The sequence below is a fragment of the Macrobrachium nipponense genome, chromosome 13 (genome assembly GCF_015104395.2).
Source record: "Macrobrachium nipponense isolate FS-2020 chromosome 13, ASM1510439v2, whole genome shotgun sequence".
Taxonomy (NCBI): Eukaryota; Metazoa; Arthropoda; class Malacostraca; order Decapoda; family Palaemonidae; genus Macrobrachium; species Macrobrachium nipponense.
Genome location: NC_087206.1, coordinates 7040522 through 7056769, shown reverse-complemented (window position 1 = coordinate 7056769; position 16248 = coordinate 7040522). Strand labels below are relative to the sequence as shown.

General features: G+C 35.3%; 1 pseudogene; it reads left to right on the top strand.

Annotated features, from left to right (window-relative positions):
* Positions 1-16248, top strand: part of LOC135225621 (neural cell adhesion molecule 2-like) — a 386945-nt pseudogene that overhangs the window by 341674 nt on the left and 29023 nt on the right.

Here is a 16248-nt window from a genome sequence, read left to right as displayed (position 1 = left end):
TATATCCGTTTTGAAGAACTGACAAAGTACACCTTTCCTGCGATTCTTTCCTTTCAGTGTGACTTTAAAACTAAGCCTACTTCGTGGCCGACATGTAAAACCGCGCTGTACGCTGGGGATAAAGTTCACTGACCCTTTGATCCGGACGCCGACCTTTAAATCGCGTATTAATACCCACCAAGGATAACAACGGCTTCAGGAAAAAAAAAAGTCATTGTAGGTGACTGTTAATTGCCGTCCCCTCACAATGACGACTGGTTTTTTCATTAATTACTTCTGTTCATTACCCCCACATCAAACGTTCCATCTCAGGTTGTGTAACGAGCGAGTCTCTTGAAACCCGTGTTAATTCCAAGGTTCAGCTGTGATTATCGTCACGATCGCGCCTTATTTTAGGATTAATATATGATCAGCTCAGTTTGCGAAGTGTCCGGGCTATACGATGGTTGCAGTTTCTGATTGACAGTGAAGAATTCTGTAGAGAGGTTTTTGGTATCTGTTGTTCTTGATGCGGTGTAGGGTAACATGAATGTTATTTCGTAAGAAAAGAATGATGTGAATGATGGTCTTTTTTCATGCCACGTTTTAATGTGAATTTTCAGCCAGTTTGATGTGCAGATCTATATGAACTGCTTAAAATAACCATCATTCCTAATCCGTTTATGTCATGAAGAGAATTATCAAGATAAATCAAATACATATTGATTAAAAGTAAAAATGATCAGTTATTGTAAATAATGAGTGAGGCTTCTATTTAAAGAAAGAAAGAACACACGAAAACGTGTCTTGGAAAAAAATGTTCTGTGTTAAAGGTTATTTTTTTATAATTATATTTCTAATTTTGTTCCTTGTTGCAGTGTGAATTAACAGGTTACAAAAGCTAGCGAAAGATATAACATTAATTAAAATTCGATTTTAAATAGAGGAATATTCTATGGAAAATCTCTTCTTCATTGTTTTCCACCTCTCTGCAGTGAATAAAATCTAGGTTTTATTTTTTTTTTTTTTGTTTTTTTTACATAAACTGAGGTTTATATTTCTTGTTCCATACTCCTAAAGAGTGGAAGTTTTCATATCTTTTATTACGAAGTGCAGTACAAAAAAAAAAAATCGTCACGAACTATCGTGAATTTAACGAAGACGCTCTATTCCTTGGCTAGAATGTTTTGAAAAAAAAAAATGTTATCGTACAAAAACTTTTGATATGGGAAATATCTCGATTTTAACGAAGACGCTCTCTTCCTTGTCTAGAATGTTTTTGGAAATGATGTTACCGTACAAAAAATATTGCTTGGGAAATATTTCTAATTTATCGAAGACGTCCTTTTCTTTGGCTAAAATTTTTTAGAAAAATTGTTACAGTACAAAAAAAAATGACATGGGAAACATCTCCAATTTATCGAAAACGTTCTTTTCCTTGGCTAGAATGTTTTTGGGAAATATGTCCATAAAGACTAGCGATTCCTTTCGCTGCAAGACAGAGTGCTTTGAAGCGTTACACGACGCTGAATTCCTGTAACGAGCAGCTGTACTTTCCCTGGGATCAAAGAAGACTTCACTCCTGCCCTCTCAGGAAGAAAGAGTTGATGTGACCACTAACTGTCAATACATCAGTTTGAGAACAACGCCATCAAAGGCTGTTGATAAATGTGAGGCAGCTGAATCTGGGAACTTTGTTACCAGACTTCAGTTCTATAATACTTTTATGTATAGTGCATGTTTTGTCCAGGTGTACATATGTCCATTTGTTGTTAAGTTACAGTCATGTTTGTATTAGATAATTCATTCGGGGATGCATATATTCATTTAATAAATAATAAGATAGAATAATGGCTAGTTATTGATTAAACCAAGTGTAGAATAATGGGTAGTTAGGTTTTATGATTGAACCAAGTGTAGAATAATGGGCAGTTGGGTTTCATGATTGAACCAAGTGCAGAATAATGGGTAATTAGGTCTTATGATTATACCAAAGGTAGAATAATGAGTAGTAAGGTTTTATGATTAAACCAAGTGTAGAATAATGAATGGGTAGTTAGCTTTTATAATTAAACTAAGTGACATAGATTGTATGAGGGTCGTATTTTGTTATCACGATTGTGATTAATATAATAGTTAGCATCGCTGCGTGACGGGCGATATCATACAGTTAATTTTATATTAAAAAATGTCATAAATTTATAATGTCCTCTAAACAATTGTTGATGTTGGATAAAGTATCAAGGATAAAGATATTTGATTTTGTGCCTTCTCAAAAAAGCACAGAAATTAGTTCTACCCTTAAGAATTATCTTTTACTCTAGCCCATCACACTACCTGCATATGATGTTGTTTATGTTTGACAGGTGTAATTACCAGGTTCCGTTTCGCCTGTCTTTTTGACGGTGATCATTATTTTCTTGCAAAATGGGCAGAAAGCTTTCTAATGACTGAATATGACTTGTTGCCCAGAGACAGATACTAATAGGGTTGAGTGAAAATAAGGTTTTCTTACCTTAGACGAACAAAATAATTATGCTTTTATATGCCAAAGTAAATAGGTTATTCGAAGTTGTTATCTACTCTTTCCTTACTCAAAGCGAAGGGAGAGGTGTAAATACTTTTGCATAATTTCAGTGGTTATTTTTGTCTTTTTGTGTGTGTATGTTTTTTTCTGTGGGGGGCGGTGGGGAGGGCCACAAAATACTTACATAACAAAGTATTTAAACCATTTAAAGCTAGTAAATACAATTGCTTTCTCAGAGTAACTGAAGAGGTTAACAGCTACATTTTTTTTTATTATTGCAGTAGTTATTTCCTGGAGTTTCTTTGCGCTTTTTTTAACAAAATACTGTTTGAATTAGGAAATTGTTTAAATCATCTAAAACTTCCAAATCTACTTTGCTTTGAAAAACCCGAGAGGCAGATTTAGAAAATTTTATTGTCACGCTCTGCTTTGTCAAAGTGGAGAGAAACGTTGAAAAAATTATTTTTAGTCTCAATATTAATGTTCTCGATTTCCGTTGTACTTTCGTGCTTGATTTATCGGGAAATTTACTCTCTCCTTTTTTTTTTTTTATTACACCAAACTGTAGCGTAGCCCCTTGAAGACAATAAAGTGTTTTCCTCACTGCAGTGCGAGGGCCCAAGAAAAACCCTTCCCCTCGATCACGGAGGTGGAGGAGGTTGTTGGAAATTGATGGTCGGACTCGCGGGGTAATTTTCGTCCTTGAAGGGGAATCTCGGGTTGATGTAGTGGAGAGTCCTTGTCCTGATATTTAGGGCGTCATTTCCAGGTATTATTTCGTTTGTCTCGGAAACGTTCCGGTGGAGTGGAAAACGAGAGAGAGAGAGAGAGAGGTGGGGGGTGGGGGTAGGGTTTGGTTTCCAAATACGTTTTATGTACTGTTTTCATTGGGTTGTGATAAATGCCCCGGACTCCGTCTGTACGTCTCTATGTATGATGTGAATATATATATATAATATAATAAATATATAATATATATATATATATTAGATATATATATATATAATATAGGATATATATATTATATAATTTATATATATATATATATATATATATATATATAAAATATATATATTGTTTGGTTGTGTGTGTGTGTGTAGTCGAACTTGGACGTTGTTCTCTGTTTTATCATTTTGATGTTTTTTAATGTTATTTATAAATCTTAGAAGCCTTTCAAAAACGTAAAAGTTAATCTGGAATTTTTTCCTCAACACAAGTTTTTTCTCAACACAAAGGAATTGATATTTGCAATCGAACCCGTTATAAATTTCTTAGTTATCACTTAAATCTTTTCAGATTATTTTTCTTTCGGCGTGTGATTTTGATTTGAGACATATTTGCACATTTATTTTTCTGCAATAAAACTTACTTCTTTGTTTTTTTTTCTAAGTGGCTTCCTCAAGACACTTGCGCCACTCTAAAAACAAATACCTTTTGATCCATTTAAAACAATGAAATTATGTAACACTCTTAAGACAATATTTGATCAAACTTTACTATTTTAAGAGCGATATGTATAAGGAATCAATATTTGATCAAATTTTATTATATTTTAAGAGCATATTATAAGAATCAATTATATTCATCTTTTTATGAGATATACATAGTTTCTAAGGCCATTTTTGTTATTGCGGATCTGACAGGACTACATTTTCATGATTCTTTAAATAAACGGTTCTTCTACTATAGTAGATTCACATCACTGGTGCATCTGATGTCTAGGCCAGTCCCTTACGACGTTCCTGATTGGCTGCTGATAAGCCAGTCACGGTGCTGGAAACTCTCAGTCTCTCTCAAGTATTCACATAGGCAGGATGTATGTTCCACCTCTCCTGAGGGATACGTCTTTCAAAAGCATCCCTCGGGAGAGGTGGAACATACATCCTGCCTATATGAACTCGAGAGAGAGATTGAGAGATTCCAGCCCTGTCATTGGCTTATCAACAGCCAATCAGGAGCGTCGTAAGGGACTGGCCTAGACATTAAATGCATGGCTAATGTGAATCTACTATAGCTTCGAAGGTTGGTGACCCCTGCCCTATTGTATATTCTTCCACTTTGATCCGGTTTCAGTATTTCTCCAAAAGTGCTTTTTATGTGATTGAAATTGATGGAATTGATATATCGAAAACTTTCGTGCATTGCGTAGGAGTTTCGTAAGTTTATGTGTGAAAGGAGTTGTAAGACCTTTATTGGAAAACTTTGGAAAATCGTCTTGTTGGGAATAAAAGATAATATTGGTTAGGTTTACTTAAGCTTTTTTTATTGCTGATTTGCCTTTTACTCACATCTCTTTTCCATTTTCTCCGTACAGCTAAAAGCTAAAGAGTACTTATACAGATGTGACGCCAGTTTTAGCAACCGTAATTGAATCACACAAAACCAATAGAGTCCTTTTCCCAGATCGCTTTCTCTCTCTTCAAGAACTCATTTCACCTTGGACGCCTTATACGTAGCTACCTTCAGCTATCGTTCAGTTTAGATATTTTCGCTCCAAACAATTTTGCTGTTTATAAACCCTTTATATTGTATAACAATTATATACAATCGATTGGTATTCATTGGGATGTTTATTTTTAATAGCTGTTATTTTAGTTTATTTTATCTGAAACCCCTTTTTGATCCTTGCACAGATATCGATCAGTTTACACATTTTCGCTTGCTCGGGGAGTAAGCTTATAAACTACTTTTTTCGTTGTTGTTGTTGTTGTTGTTGGGGAGGGGGGGTTAGGAAAGCAACATGGAAAAGCCTGAAAAGGTCTAAAAAGAAAAAAAAAAGGTGTTTCGTGTTAAGTTAAAGATACAGGAATTTTAGGATAGGATATTTTTTATTCATTTATTAAAATGAAAATGTTAAATATAAATAATGTGCATGTTAAACAATACAGAAAAATTATTTCGAACAAAATACGTATATCAAATTTATTTCAATTTTCATTAGTGAAAGAAAGCTCTGTTTGACCATAGATCTTAGCACGTTTTGATTTATGTTAAGTTGGGAATATAATGTTTATAACTTAATATACATGAGTGGAAAATCTTGCACGCATCTCTAGTAAGCTGGAGGTGGATGATCCCTTGTTTCTTTTATAGTCCCCTCCCCTCTCCCTTCTTGCAAAGTCCTCCTCCAGTAATTGCATATCCCAAACAATCAAGTGGTATTATGCAATGTATTTATTTTTTATGGCTGTTTTATGGATTTATGTCATCTTCAATCTTTTTTTTTTTTACACTGAGATTCCAAGCTCTCCTTTCATGCAAAATCCTCCTTCAGCAATTCCTAATTCCTAACAACCAAGTGGTATCATGTAAGGTGTCAGTTGATGCAGATTGTTTTTCATGTCAAATGATTTATTTTATCTCTCACCTCTTCTTTTTTTTTCGATTTTAGAGGGCCCTTCTCCCTCGGGCAATTCTTCCCGTCCGAAGTTCCTTTCGTTTTTTTTTTTTCAGTCCCCCTTTCCTTCTTGAAGATTCTTCTTCCAGCAATTCCAAATTGGAAGTAAGGTGTCAGTTTTTGTTATGTCGGTTTTTCATATTTCATATGAGAGATTTTTATATCTACAAACCCTTTTTGCGTGCACCTTCTTACAAATTCCACCTCCCGCCATTTTCTCATGCCACAAATCTTTTCTTTTTTTTTTTTTTTTTTTTTTTTAGTCCCCTCTCCCACTCCCCCACCATGCTTGGAAATTTCTACTCCAGCAGTTCTTTCGGGACAGAATGTCCTCCAGCATTTTTTATTTATTTATTTATTTATTTATTTACTTATTTTCCCCCTTCTCCAGCAATCTTTTGGGGGCAAAGTCCCTCCTTGCAATTTTTTTATTTTTATTTTTTCTTACAGTCCTCCCCCCTCCCCCACCCCCAACCCATTCCTTATAAATTCCTCCTCCACCAATTCTTTCGGGGGCAAACTCCCTCCTTGAATTTTTTGTTTATTTTTTATTTGTTTTACAGGTCACACACACAACCAGCTCACCCTTCCTTATAAATTCCTCCTCCACCAATTCTTTTCTGGGACACAACTCCCTCCTTGCACATTTTTTTTTATTCCTCTTCACCCTTCCTATCTTACAAATTCCTCCTTCAGCAATTCTTACGAGACACAACTCCTCTCCTCCCCCCCCCCCACATAGAAATTCCTCACGGGGCAGTTCTTCAGCGGGGGAAGCTCAGCCCCTCACTCACCCGCTACTGAAGCAAATAAGCAAACAAACAAACAAACAAGCAAACAGACTCACGTCTTGTGTTGTCTCTCTCTCTCCCCGCATCACTCACAGTTACGACGAGAGGCCCGGGTATCGCGGCATGCAGTGGGCAGACCAGGAAGTGTTCGGCTCGAGGGCTTATTATGCGGCGCACAGCACTCCCCCGGTCCTCGTCCTTTCCTACATCACGACGAGGGACGCCAGGCTTTACAGATGCCGGGTCGACTTCCAAAACACGAATTCTAGGGTCTCCTGGGTCAACCTTACCGTTATTGGTAGGGATGGGTTGATTGTACGTTCCTGCATGCATGTGTGTGTACGCGCGCACACACGCACACACACACACACACACACACACACACACACATATATATATATATATATATTATATATATATATTCCATATATATATCCTATATATGTGTGTGTGTGGTGTGTGTGTAATGTGTATATATATATATATATATATATATATATATATATATATATATAATATTTGTGTGTATATATATACATATACATTGATACAAATCTACATGTGTGTATATATATATATAAATATATATATATATATATATACATATGTATATATATATATTATATTATATATATACTATATATAATTAATATTTGCGTGTGTGTTGATCGCCTTCTTTTGGCTGCATATTTCATGTGTTTTATATGTGTGTTTATGTCTTAATATTTCGTGTGTGTGCAGATTTTTTCCATAATCTTGCAACGTAAAAACACCATGCAAACAAACAAACAAATTAATTTTGAGGCAAATTAATATTTTTATTTAATGAAGTTAACTTGAGATAGTGAATAATCTTCAAGGGGCAATAAAATATTTCCACTGTAATAAGTATTTGTTGTCTATGTAAACACACTCCATATCCATAGTCAGTCAAGTGAGTTTAGAATAATTACTTTATGAGACGAACTATTGTGATCTTTTTAGTACTGTTCATATATTTCTTCCTCCCACGCAGTTCCCCCTTCAAGATCTGAGATCATTTCTCATGTATCACCCGTCCACGTGGGGGACAGAAATGACGTCATCTGTAAAGCATATGGAGGTATTTATTATTATTATATTATTAGTTAGTAGTAGTGGTAGTAGTAGTAGTAGTAGTAGTAGTAGTATAGTATGTTACGAGTATATGGGGGAACCGTGCCATGAGATGTTTAATGTGAATTGATTTATGTAGATTTTCGTTAGAATATATGAAGGTTTTGATTTGAATTGATGCTGCTTTTATTTGCAAAGTATGGTGATTTTCTTTGGAATTTTTGTAGATTTTTACCGGAATTTATGCTGATTTTCCTTGGAATTAAAGCAGATTTTCTTTGGAATTCAGGTTGATTTTCATTAATGCTGATTTTATTTGCAAAATATGCTGCTTTTCTTTTAGATTTATGGAGATTTTTATTGGGATTGATGCCGATTTTCTTTGGAATTTAGGTTGATTTTTGTTGGAATTTAAGGAGATTTTCTTTGGATTTGTGGCGGATTTCCTTTGGAATTTAGGCTCATTTTATTTCGAATTCACTCTGTCTTTGGTAACGAGGTTTATATAAAACTATGGTAACTCGTATCCGATTAAAAAAAAATTAAATAAATAAAACGTAACTTAAATAACCTAAGATGTGGCACCAGTATAAAATGAAATGCCACATAATCACAATGACTTGTAGTCTGTTACCAAAAAATAAATAAAAAAATAAATAAAACAAAACTTAAATAACCTATTATATGGCATCAGTATTCAATAAAGTTTCACATAATTACGATGTTCATAGTAACATTTAAATGTACTCACATCGTAAGTAAAAAAAGGTAATTCATGATAACGGAAAAACATGTGATTTATCCGTAAATACAAGAGCTTGAAAGCGGAGCTTCTTCGCGTCTTGGATAAATACCATGAGATATTAACACATTTTCTGGATCAGTGTACCTCCACCACCAGCGAAAAAAAAATGATTGAAAAGGGCTCTTAAAATTCGAGTTCAAAGTACTTGTTATGTATGAAGGAGACTTATAAATTCTAGAGCATTATTCCAATGCTGGAGGGAGTAGCACTAGTCGTTCCGATAGTGAGAAAATTCCTATAGATATCATTTTATGCCCCACTGGAATGCCATCTAGATCTCCATTATTGGCCTCAGACGCTCCTAAGCGATACACAGAGTGAGTTTTCCTGTAGACGCTTAGAGAGAAAGATTGGAAAATCCTGAGGCGTAGAACCATTTGCATATGTATGGGCTGGGGGTGGAAAAAGAGATATGATGGGCGTCACCTGTGGAAGGAATGAAGTACATTCGGTGGAGAACGCTACCTCTTAGGACACAACATGTATAGCAGATTGTGAAGGTGCTGTACGCAGTTTCGACGAGTTCCTTTGATTGTTAGTGAGGAGAGTAACAGTGCTAGTACTAAACATGGCGGAAGTACCTTTGGACGCCGTGTTTAGTACTAACCCCTCGGTGGTCAAAGTATGATATACACCCATTTCTATATTGTGTGGTCGACAAATTATATTGATCAACGATATCTGCATGCAACCGTCAGACATAACATTTGCCATACGGTGTTTAGTATTAGCACATCGGAGTAGGTGACGCGTAGATAAAAAGTTTCGTTCTAAGCGCGGGAAAGTTACAAAGCTGGTATTGGTTATTCCTCTATTCTCCTGATGATAATGGCTTCTGTATGTAGCCTATGGGCATGCAATAATCAGCCACTGGCCTGTCATCACCGTAATTAAAAGTCGCTCCGAGTTATTTTGGACTGTTTTCATTCATTTTTCTATCTTCCATAATAATAAAATCCGAGTGAATCTCTCTTATTTGGCCTCCCCCGAATGACAGTAGGGGAGACATGACACAGCCACCCACCCCCTGCAAACTGGTTTGTCCGGCCCGGGTGGGGGCGTTGTGGGCTGGGGAACGGGAGGGTAGGGGAGACATCCTCTCTTCTCCTGCAAACTTCTTTATACGCCCCGGGTGGGGCGGGGTAATTAGGGGATCGGCACGGTAGGGGAAACAGCAGCGCCGAGTTCCCGCGCGCGTAGTGCTCACCAATAAGCTCGTTATCTAATATAAGCCATTGTTGAGTTACATTCATCAGTGTGATCATTGTACATTATTGACCATATTATTATTTTGGGACATAATCAAAGGCTGGTAAATTTTTCACCAATTAAGTGTTTCAACAAGTATTTTTGGAGGTATCCCGTATAAAAATCATATGCTGCTATTGTCTTCAAGATCCATTTAAGGTATAAAAGAATGTTTCCTATAGCGGGACCATCATGCTCCTCTGTAAGTATTGCTTGAGTTATTTAATAATTAGCACAACACCTCGCTGGTGTTTCTGTAATTTCTCGATAATGAATGGCTTTTATGATGCGTCTTCATAATCATAAACTTTTCTGAAATACAAAAATGGATTGCCATATTCATATTTGGCATTTACGTAGTAAAATAAATAATTTCGTTAACGCAATGTATTGCATCAACTCAATAAATTAAGTATAAATCTTACTTCTCATGATTGATTGATTTGTGGCTGTGAAAAATAGCGTCATAAAGTCAAGTATATCTAAGTTTAGCCAGACCGCTGAGCTGTTACCAGCTCTCCTATGGCTGGTCGAAAGGAATGGCTGGCCCGAAGGGTCGATCTTTATTTTACGTGCCTAGGAACCAATTGGTTACTTAGCGACAGGACCTACAGTTTATTGTGGGATGTGAACCACATTGTGTCGAGAAATGAATTTCTAATCACTAGAAATAAATTCCTCTGGTTCCCTACTAGCAGCAGTGGGAAGCGATCTTAGGCTACCAGATTGATAGGCGAGTACGAAACCCACTAGCCCACTGAGGAACTAATAGCATCATAAAATCTAGGTTATTGACGCCGTATAACTCTTACTTCAGCTTTATGAATGAGTACGAATACCAGTATTTTACAAATAGGAAAACGTTATAGAAGAGAAGAGTAGTTAATAACGCAATAATATCCATTGTGTTTGTTCGCTTTTTATAAGTTTTATGCATATCTAGCTTTTGAATACTATATATCGTTATTTTTATAAAATCCCCTACCCTCCCTCACTTTTGGAAGGAAATCTAATTAGCATGAAAGGCTTTAGCTACGCAACACAAATTCACCGTAGTTGGGTACCGTCGTCAGTGCACCTGATGCGGTGCACTGTAGGCATTATTTAAGGATCTTTGCAGCGTGTCTTCGGCGCCTAGCTGCAACCCCTTTCGTTCTTTTTACTGTGCTTCCTTTCATATTCTCTTTCTTCCATTTACTGTGCTTCCTTTCATATTCTCTTTCTTCCATCTTACTTTCAACCCTCTCCTAACAATTGGTTCCTTCTGTTACACCTTTCAACCCTTTTACTGTTAATTTCCGTTTCAGCGCTGAATGACCTTGTAGGTCCAGTGCTTGGTCTTTTGCCTAAATTCTATGTTCAGTTCAATTCGGTGACAAATTATACTTCTTAACGGATTACCTTACGGTCTCCCTGCGAAGGTGGCTAAAAATGAAACTGCTTTGCTCTTTCATCTAGAACTATGATTTATGCAAAAGTAAATCCACACTAGTATGTCTGTTTGATTTTTTTAATTAAGATATAAAGCAGAAAGCTTTCGATGACCTGCACGGTCCTCCTTGTCAAGCTTTCTGCCTTGTATTTTAAATAGTAAAATCAAACAGACATACTATTGTGGATTTACTTTTTCATTTTATTGACTCATGTGATTTAGAATTTTCTTTGAAATATAATTTATGTCACGTGCGATAGTATTCTACCGGAGAACACTATCATCATCTTTTAAATGCTCTATAAAAAAATAATGATTTTTTTATAAATAACTTTGCTTCAGTTTTCTGAGAATACGAATAATTATGCTGTAAGTGTCATGTTATTCAACGTGTAAAATATGTTCATGCTATACTACTAACTTAGGTTTGCTCTAATACTCAGAACACGAAATAATTTGTTTAGGTTTTAAAAATACGAGCTTCGATTTGCGTGGTTACGAATGAATAAAATGTTAGAATTTAGACGAAAGTTAGATGGAGGCAATAACCCCACGGCCATGAAGGCGAGAAACAATACGCAATATTACCGTGAGAGCCAGATATTGCCGCCATGATAGAGCGACGTAGGCATTTGCCTCGGCGCTCATATCCATGAATCACTTTTGGCTTTTGTTCCTCGAAGGACGTTTCATTAGGATCCTCGACAGGTGGAGCGATATCGTTGCTCCGGGGAACAACGGCGGAAGGAGGCGCGATTGTTTGCTGCGTCTCTAAATCGCTGCTGGGGCGCTTCCGTCTCTCCCTGCGTTATCTGCCATTTTGGCAATAATTATTCTCGCCTTTATTGCCGCGCCCCCCCCCTCCTATAACGGTTCCTCACCGAAATCCGTCCCGGAAGGCGGCGTTATTGGCGTTATTTGGGTTTCTGGTTTTCGATTCTTGGTCGGTGAGGACCTTAGTTGGTTGTTGGGGAATATATTTTGTGATGCTGCTTTGTAATGCGTACTTCGGGACTTTGTAAACAAAAGCGTCATTTAAAATGCTTAGTTGTATTGCTTTGATTCTGGTGTAACCGCTGTACTATATATATATATATATATATATATATATATTATATATATATATATATATATATATTATATATATTATTATAATATTATATTGACGATCGATCTATCGCTTAAGCATGCGATATTTCATGTTGTACTCCTGGAGGAAGGAATGAAAGGAGTCGACCAAGCACTTTCGTGTACTTTCCACCCCTCTTCATGGGTCAGGAGGTGTGAAAAATACACGAAGGCGCTTTGTCGACTCCTTTCATTCCTTCCTCTAGCTGTACGACAATATATATATATATATATATTATATAATTATTTATATGTATGTATGTATGTATCTGTATATATATATATAATATATGTATATATATATATAAATTATAAATATATATTACATATATACATAAATATATATGTGTGTATATATATATAGTATATATATATCTATATGTATATGTATATCTATATATGTGTATATATATATATATATATATAAATATAGATATTTATATTATATGAATATATATAAGTATATATAGTAGAGAGAGAATAGAAAGCACTGACCAAATTTCAGATGTACTTGTTCCATACCTTGTAGCGTCAGGTAGAGTGAAGAAATATATCAAAGCGCTTTGTCGACCACCTTTCATTCCTTCCTCCACGCTGTACGACAATATGATATATATAATATATATATATATATATATATATATATATATATATATATATATATATATTATATATATTGTTGTATGTATGTATGTATGTATGTTGTATGTATGTATATATTATTATTATACTATATAATATATAAAAATTATAATATAATTATACTATATACATATTTATATATATATATATAATCATGTGTGTGTGTGTGTATATATATATATATATAATATATATATATATATTATATATATATATATATATATATATATATATATTATATATATATATTTGATGCATGTGTGTATATTTATATACTAGAATATGTCATGTGTTACTACCGCATCGTCACTTTTTTTTCTTTTTTAATAATCTTACTCTTGTTGCTAATCCGAACCCACTTTCGCCTCCCGCAGGAACTCCGTCACCACAGGTCCTGTGGCTTCAGGAGGGCCGGGTCGTAGACGCGACCTCCACCAACACCGGGGTGGAGACTTACAACGTCCTGGAGGTGGAGGCCTCACGGAACGACCTCTATTCTCCGTTCGTTTGTCGAGTGACCAATAACGACCTCACAGGACCGCCGGATATCCAGTACCTAAGGAACGTCACAAGTGAGTCATACCCGTAGGGGGGGTAGTGCTGTCAGTGGACCTCATTACTTAAAAGGTTCTTTGCAGCTTCCCTTCGGCCCCTAGCTACAATCACTTTCGTTCCTTTGACTCCACCTCCTTCCATATTCTCTTTCTTCCATATTACTTTCCACCCTCTCCTAACAATTGTTTATTAGTGCAACTGCTTTGAGATTTTCCTTCTCTTACACGTTTCTAAACTTTGACTGCAAATTTCCATTTCAGCGTTGAATGACCTCGTATGTCCCAGTGCTTGGCCTTTGGCCTAAATTCTATATTCAACTCTACTCAATAAGTAGTTTCTGTGTTTATTGAGTAAACTAGTGAACTTGAAAAAATTATCATGAATTAATTCCAAGGAAATGATTTTTTATTGAACTGTATTCTGTTGAAGTGACTGAAAAATTAGCAAAATGTACTACTGACCCCAAAATCTTTTTAAGAAAATAAGCAAAAAACTTAGATGACCAAAAAAAAATTTTCTTATTTAACTGTATTCTGGTCAAGTAATATAGAAATTGAGTAACAAAAATATGACCAATAAGAATGTTTTCTATTAAATTTTATTCTGTTGGATTAACTTTGAATATGAGCATATGATATGACAAAAATGGTTAGTATTGAATTGTATTCTGCTTAAGTGCCAAAAAATGTAAATGACCAAAAATAATTTTCATTTAACTGTATTCCGTTGAAGTGACTTGAAAATAATTACCAAAAAATAAAAATGAACAAAAAACATTTTTATCAACCAGTATTCTGTTGAAGTGACTAAAAGAAATGGTAAATATATAAATGGCCAAAAAACCCTTTGTATTAAAATTTTGAAGTGTGACTAGAAATATTTTTTTCCAAAGAACTGAATGCCTTTGAAAAATGCAACATTGCCTTTAGATACTAGAGAATTATAAAGAGAAAAAAAGTTACTTGTAATATATTTTCAGTAGCTTTTCGTTCAGTACTGTTATTTCTTATAAATTTGTTGCCCGTTGTATGAATTCAACAAGGAAATTATATAAATAATGAAAAGGAAAAATCTTATTGCTTTACATGAACCCTGCTTAGGTGATCGCTCAACAATTCATTGTCCATTGTGTGTGAACTCAATTAGGAAAATATATTGAAGATTTTATGGTGAACAAACAAATCGTATTTCTGTACCTTAACTCTTAGATGATCCCTCAATAATTCATCGTCCATTGAGTAAATTCAACCCCAAGATGATCCATTAACAATTCATTGCCCACTGTGTGAATTCAACAGGGAAATTACTTGAATAATGAAAGATAAAAATCTTATTTTTGTACCTGAGCCCGTAGACTATAACTCATTGTCCATTGTGTAATTCAACCCTATGATGTTCCCTCAACAATTCATATTCCGTTGTGTGAATTCAACCCCAAGATGATCTCTCTACAATTCATTGTTCATTGTGTGAATTCAGCCCTAAGATGATCCTTTCATCCCTCAACAATTCGTCGTCCATTGTGTGAATTCAACCCCAAGATAATCCCTCAACAATTCATTGCCAACTGTGTGAATTCAACAAGGAAATTACATAAATAATGAACGACAGGAAATTCTTATTTCTGTACCTGAGCCCTTAGACTACAATTCATTGTCTATTGAGGGAATTAAATCCCTCAACAATTCATTGTTCATTGTGTGAATTCAGCCCCGAGATGATCCCTTCATCCCCCGTGTGAATTCAGCGCCAAGATGATCCCTCAACAGTGACCCCGATTAAATGGTCTTTTTCAGGTGTTCCACTGGCAGTGAAAATTACAGGTGATGAGGAGCCGACGGCGGAGGGCCGACCGTCTCTCATCACCTGCACCGTTATTGGCAGTAACCCGCCGCCGATAGTCACCTGGTATCAACAGGGACAGCTAATTAAACCACTCCATGCAATGGTTAGTGTTCTCGTCAAAGTCAGTGTCTGTCTGTCTCTCTCATTCCAGGATATTCGTCCTTTAATAATGTGTTTAGGCTCTGTAGCTAATTTTCTTATTTTATTTAGTATTTTTTCAGATACTTTTCTGATTTTATTCATTGGCTTTTCAGCTAATTATCTGATTGCATTCGGGGTTCTTCAGCTAATTTTCTGTTTTTATTATGGGGCCCTTCAGCTGGTTTTCTGGTTTTATTTGGGAGCGCAACTAATTTTCTTATATTATTTCAAAGTTTTTCAGTTAATTTTATTATCTTATTCTTGGGCTCTTCAACTAATTTTCTTATTTTATTCTGGTTCTCTTCAGTTAATTTTCTGCTATTGACGTGAGCCTCTGCAGCTAATTTTCTTTTTTTGTCTTTAGGTCCTTCAGCTAATTTTCTGTTTTTATTGTGGGGATCTCCAGCTAATTCTTTTATTTAATTGTGGGGTTATTTGGGTTTTTTTCTGTTTTTATTTTGAGGCTCTTTGACGAATTTTCTTATATTATTCGTAGGTTTTTCACATAAATTTCTGATTTTCTTCTTGGGCTCTTCAACTAATTTTCTTATTTTATTCTGAGGGATCTTTAACTAATTTTCGTATTTTCTGTTTTTGTTTCTGGGGCTCTTTAACTAATTTTCTTATTCTATTCTGGGGATCTTTAACTGATTTTCTTATTTC